The sequence below is a fragment of the Emys orbicularis genome, chromosome 20, assembly GCF_028017835.1.
Source record: "Emys orbicularis isolate rEmyOrb1 chromosome 20, rEmyOrb1.hap1, whole genome shotgun sequence".
Taxonomy (NCBI): domain Eukaryota; kingdom Metazoa; phylum Chordata; order Testudines; family Emydidae; genus Emys; species Emys orbicularis.
Window position 1 is genome coordinate 11,402,641 of NC_088702.1, and position 6,308 is coordinate 11,408,948.

Below are 6,308 nucleotides of genomic sequence, written 5' to 3' on the forward strand. Positions count from 1 at the left end.
CCCCTACCCTCCCCCCTTCAAGCACCACTTGCAGAGGCAATAAAGTCATTGTTACTTCACATTCATGCATTCTTTATTAATTCAGCACACAACTAGGGGGATAATTGCAAAGGTAGCCCGGGATGGGTGGGGGAGGAGGGAAGGAAAAGGACACACTGCAGTTTAAAACTTTAAAACTTTAACACTTATTGCTCGGGAAATCATCTAGGGTGGAGTGACTGGGTGGCCGGAGGCCCCCCCACCGTGTTCTTGGGCGTCTGGGTGAGGAGGCAATGGGACTTGGGGAGGAGGGCTGTTGGTTACACAGGGGCTGTAGCGGCGGTCTGTGCTCCTGCTGCCTTTCCTGCAGCTCAACCATACGCTGGAGCATATCAGTTTGATGCTCCAGCAGCCGGAGCATCGACTCTTGCCTTCTGTGTGCAAGCTGACGCCACCTCTCATCTTCAGCCCGCGATTCAGCACGCCACCTCTCCTCTTCAGCCCGCGATTCAGCACGCCACCTCTCCTCTCACTCATATTGGGCTTTTCTATAATCAGTCATTGACTGCCTCCACGCATTCTGCTGTGCTCTGTCAGCGTGGGAGGCAGTCTGTAGTTCTGTAAACATTTCATCACACGTCCTTCGCTTCCGCTTTCGAATATTCACTAGCCTCTGTGAAGGAGAAAGATTTGCAGCTGGTGGAGGAGAAGGGAGAGGTGGTTACACAGCACATGTGCTTTCGTTACAAGGTCGCATTTTCCCTCTTATATTGAGGGCCTGCCGGTTTGAGAGATCACTCACGCAGTGCCAGGCCACAGATTTCAGCTTGCAGGCAGCCATGGTAAGACACAGTCTTTTGGCTTTTTTAACCTTGTTAACATGTGGGGATGGTTTAAAACAGTACTGCTCTCATTAACCATACCAAGCACCCGTTGGGTTGGCCATTTAAAATGGGTTTGCAATGTAAAAGGAGGGGCTGCGGTTTCAGGGTTAACGTGCAGCACAAACCCAACTAATTCCCCTCCCCCACACACCCAATTCTCTGGGATGATCACTTCACCCCTCCCCCCCACCGCGTGGCTAACAGCGGGGAATATTTCTGTTCAGCAGAGCAGGAAGGGGCACCTCTGAATGTCCCCTTAATAAAATTGCCCCATTTCAACCAGGTGACCGTGAATGATATCACTCTCCTGAGGATAACAAAGAGCGATAAGGAATGGATGTTGTCTGCATGCCAGCAAACACCGGGACCATACGCTGCCATGCTTTGTTATGCAATGATTCCAGACTACGTGCTACTGGCCTGGCGTGGTAAAGTGTCCTACCATGGCGGACGGGATAAGGCAGCCCTCCCCAGAAACCTTTTGCAAAGGCTTTGGGAGTACATGAAGGAGAGCTTTCTGGAGATGTCCCTGGAGGATTTCCGCTCCATCCCCATACACGTTAACAGACTTTTCCAGTAGCTGTACTGGCCGCGATTGCCAGGGCAAATTAATCATTAATCATTAAACACGCTTGCTTTTAAACCATGTGTAATATTTACAAAGGTACACTCACCAGAGGTCCCCTGTGTGCCCACAGGGTCTTGGGTGAGTTCGGGGGTTACTGGTTCCAGGTCCAGGGTGATAAACTTATCCTGGCTGTTGGGGAAACCGGTTTCTCCGCTTCCTTGCTGCTGTGAGCTATTTACATTATCTTCATCCTCATCTTCCTCGTACCCCGAACCCGCTTCCCTGTGTGTTTCTCCAGTGAGGGACTCATAGCACACGGTTGGGGTAGTGGTGGCTGCACCCCCTAGAATGGCATGCAGCTCCGCGTAGAAGCGGCATGTTTGCGGCTAATCCCCGGACCTTCCGTTTGCTTCTCTGGCTTTGCGGTAGGCTTGCCTTAGCTCCTTAATTTTCACGCGGCACTGCTGTGCGTCCCTGTTATGGCCTCTGTCCTTCATGGCCTTGGAGACCTTTTCTAATATTTTGCCATTTCGTTTACTGCTTCGGAGTTCAGCCAGCACCGATTCATCTCCCCATATGGCGAGCAGATCCCGTACCTCCCGTTCTGTCCATGCTGGAGGTCTTTTGCGATCCTGGGACTCCATCACGGTTACCTGTGCTGATGAGCTCTGCGTGGTCACCTGTGCTCTCCACGCTGAGCAAACAGGAAATGAAATTCAAACGTTCGCAGGGCTTTTCCTGTCTACCTGGCCAGTGCATCTGAGTTGAGAGTGCTGTCCAGAGCGGTCACAATGAAGCACTGTGGGATAGCTCCCGGAGGCCAATAACGTCGAATTCCGTCCACACTACCCCAATTCCGACCCCCTAAGGCCGATTTTATCGCTAATCCCCTCGTCGGAGGTGGAGTAAAGAAACCGGTTTAAAGGGCCCTTTAAGTCGAAAGAAAGGGCTTCGTCGTGTGAACGTGTCCAGGCTAAATTCGATTTAACGCGGCTAAAGTCAACCTAAACTTGTAGTGTAGACCAGGCCTGGGTGTTTACCGGCTGAGACAAGCAGGGACCTTATTCCCTCCTAATGACACTGTTCTCAAAGGGGTGTCAATTAAGTTGTGATAATTGGGCCTACACATTTATCCTAACTGTGAACCGAAAAATCAATGAACCAAAATGGATGTGTTGGAAAGTAGGCCTAACTGGTAGACAAAATAATGAGAGGCTGGACTATTCCACCCATCACTCCCTTTTGGAGTCCAAAAGCTCTGTCTTTAAGGAGAAAAATTGGCTACTGAAGTGAGATTCACCATCATGGCTGCTGCCACGACTATCTCCTGGGACCAGGGCCGGCTCCAGGCACCAGCTTAACAAGCAGGTGCTTGGGGCAGCCAAGGGAGAGGGGCGGCACCTGCGGCAATTCGGGGGCGGCAGGTCCCTCACTCCCTCTAGGAGCGAAGGACCTGCCGCTGAACTGCCGCCGCCGATCGCAGCTTTTTTTCCCCCCCAATTGCTGCCGCCGGCTAACTGACAGATCTCAACATTTAATTTTTTTGCTTGGGGCGGCAGAAATGCTGGAGCCGGCCCTGCCTAGGACCCTGAACCTTCTTCATCAAAATCCTGAGAGATGTCCTCACCAGAGCAGGCCAGAGACAGGGAGTCAGATGACATCACCACCTCCACTGGCTCTGGCTAAATCCCGAACACAACCTGGGATGTGAAACTTTGTCTGGCCCCTCCCCACCATGTCTCATTTTTCTTCCCTATCTTATTTCTTTTCTTTCCTCTTTCTCCTCCATTTTTTCCTTCTATATAATAAGAGTCTGGCTTAGCTGGCAAGACTGGAACTTTTGTGAGCCTGTGACCAGGAAGATGCAGCTAAAAGCAATACTCTAAACAGCACAGTGCTGCTATCCCACATTGCCAGGTCTCAGAGTGGCTGTGTTTTTCCAGCAGTGAGGTTGCAAGTGATGATCAGCATCAGAGAGAGAAGCTGCATTTTCTATCTTTGCTGTTCTTGTCTCTCCCCTTTTGTGTGTGTTTTGTTTTGTCTTCTTAGGAAATGGGATTGGACATTAACAATACCCCGCAGCCTATTTCAACTATCTTCTCTTTCCCCAAAAAGGACAGTTATTACCATCTTTGATACCATTTAAAAGACTCAAAGAAGGATTTTTTTCCCTCTTAAAACTCTCTAGCTAATGAGAAAGGGAATAAGGGACATGAAAATGAAAAGCCTTACTTAATACTTTACATTTCAAATGCTTGAATAGTTTTTCCTTCTTTTTCTGGGTCTTTAATAAAAGGTTTAAATGATTTTTAATGGTGTGTTTGTCTGGTCCCAAGCAGGCTGAGGTCTTTGCATACCAAACTCTAAACCTTGTTTAAAACTGTCTAATACTGGACAGTGACTAGGTTATATTTGCACCATTGACTCTTTGGGCTCCTATACTCTATCTGAATTAATACAATGGTGCCTGCTACTATTTTAGGCGACCCCATCTATCCATCCTTCCATGGCTCACAAAACCATATGCTGCCTCAGAAGGCCTGGCAAAAGCAGGTTCAATTACATGCTTAGCAGTCACAGGATGGTGGTGGTGTGCACATTTGCCAGGCTCAAGGCAAGTTGGTGCTGCCTACAGAACTGTTTGCATGCCAGTGTGGAAAATACCATTTGTATGATTGTGTCCTGATGTGGCCTGCACAGCGTCTGTGAGGCTAAAGGCGAATGTTTCTGCATGCAGCTGTCTCAATACACTGCAGATTTGGAATCCCAGTTCAGGACACAAGGAAGTGCCCCTGTCATCACTGGGACAAGGGGAATAAGGGATGTCTAGTGTGCTGACGTCTTTGCAATGCAGGGTGATGTGGATGAGGAGATGTGTGGCTATAATGAAGGTCTGTAATTCTGCCATGGTTTAAACTGTTTTAATCATTTTTTACTACTGTTAGTTTGTCATGGGTGTTATGTGATTATTAAACTGTGTAAATGTCTAAAAAGAGTAAACAGGACAATGTGGGTACTTATAGGCCTGGGCAAGATAAGGGCGCAGCTGATATAGGACTCGATTAATAAAGAATTAAAGGAGGTCAATATAATTAATGTCAATCAACATGGGTCTATGCAAAATAGATCTTGCAAACTAACTTGATATCTTTTTTGATATTACAAGTTTGGCTGATAAAAGTAATAGTATTGAAGTAATATACTTAGACTTCGGTACAACATTTGACTTGGTATCATGCAACATTTTGATTAAGAAACTAGAAAGACACAAAATTAATATGGCACACATTATAGGGATTAAAAACTGGCTAACTGACAGATCTCAACATTTAATTTTACATGGGGAATCATAATCAAGCGGATGTGTTTCTAGTGGGCTCTCCCAGGGATTGGTTCCTGGCCCTAGCTACTTAACAATTTTATCTATGACCAGGAAGAAAATAGAAAACCATCGCTGATAAAATTTGTGGGTGACACAAAGATTGGGGGAGTGGTGTTGTAATAACTGGGCCTACACCTTTACCCAAATTGTGAGAAGCGAGTGAAAGTTCATAGAATGGTCACAGAAACCTGTAATAATGAATGTTGATGGAAAAAAGTAAAAAAGGGAGACAGAAGGACTGAATTAGTCCAAACAAAAAGGCCTCCTGTTATAACTCAAGGCCTGTGTTAAGATCATGCTTGGTAAACAAGAGATGAGGGGGAATGCAAATCAATGGACCAAAATTGATGTGTTGTAATAAATTAGGTCTAATTGGTGGATAAAATAATGAAGGGATGGGTTGTTTCACCCAAAGCTTTCTTCTGGGGTCTTTAAAAGACAAAACCATGGGTGTGTGTGGGGGAAAATGGCGGCAGGCGCTCTCACGGCAACTGCTGACCAGGAGATGGGTGGACTAGAAGGAGCGATGGCTGCCACACTAACCCTTCTTGGGATCCACTGTGACACCACTGGGCCTTTGTCATCCTGACCCTGAGAGATGTCCTGGTTGGATCAGGGCAGAGAGAGAGACCCAAATGACATTGCCACTTTCATCAGCTTGGCTAAATCCCAAATACCCCTTGGGAGGTGAGATTTTTGTCTCTTACATTCAGACACCTGCCCACTCTTCTCCATGTGTCTTTCCCACCTTATTTTTTTCACCACTCTCTGTCATGGGGTGCAGCCCTCACCGCTGGACTGGCGCCTCCGCCTGGCTGCTCTGGGGATTAGCTCAAGGCCAATGCTGCCCTCCGCGGTCTGCACACCATCACTCTGTCTCTGCTTCCACCTATGGCCTCTCTCTTGGCTTCTGGAATCACAGCACCCTCTTCACGACTCAGCCCTCCCATTAGGTCACCCTCCATGTTCCCCCCTTCCAGCGGAGGTGTGCATTTCACAGCCCTACTGTCCAGCCACTTCCCCAGTGGTGAGGACCAGGGGGACCACTACTCCAAGTTCCAGCCCAGGGACCCTGTAAATAGCAGCCTCCTGCTGCACCACTTTAACTTTTCTATTTCCCTGGGCCACTTCCCCACTGCCCCAGCACCTTCTTTGCACTCACCTTAGTGCCCTCAGCTGCTCAGTCCCAGCAGCCAGCCAGGAGCTCCCTCCCGCTCTCCTGGTCCCTGCTAGCAGCTGCTCTGTCCAAGGTAGTTACAGGTCTCTCAGCCCTCCAGGGACACGGTTTTCACTCCCAGCAGCAACTGACTACCTCTGGCCCTGCAGCCCTTTTTATGTGAGCCTGCTGGACCCTGATTGGCTGCTCCTCGCAGCCTCTCTTCTATTGGTTGCTTCCCACACAGCCTCCCTAGGGCTCTATTAACCCCTTTTATGCCAGTGTGGGGTAAACACTGCATCATACTCTCCTATTGCCGTCAATCTAATGAGAGTCTGG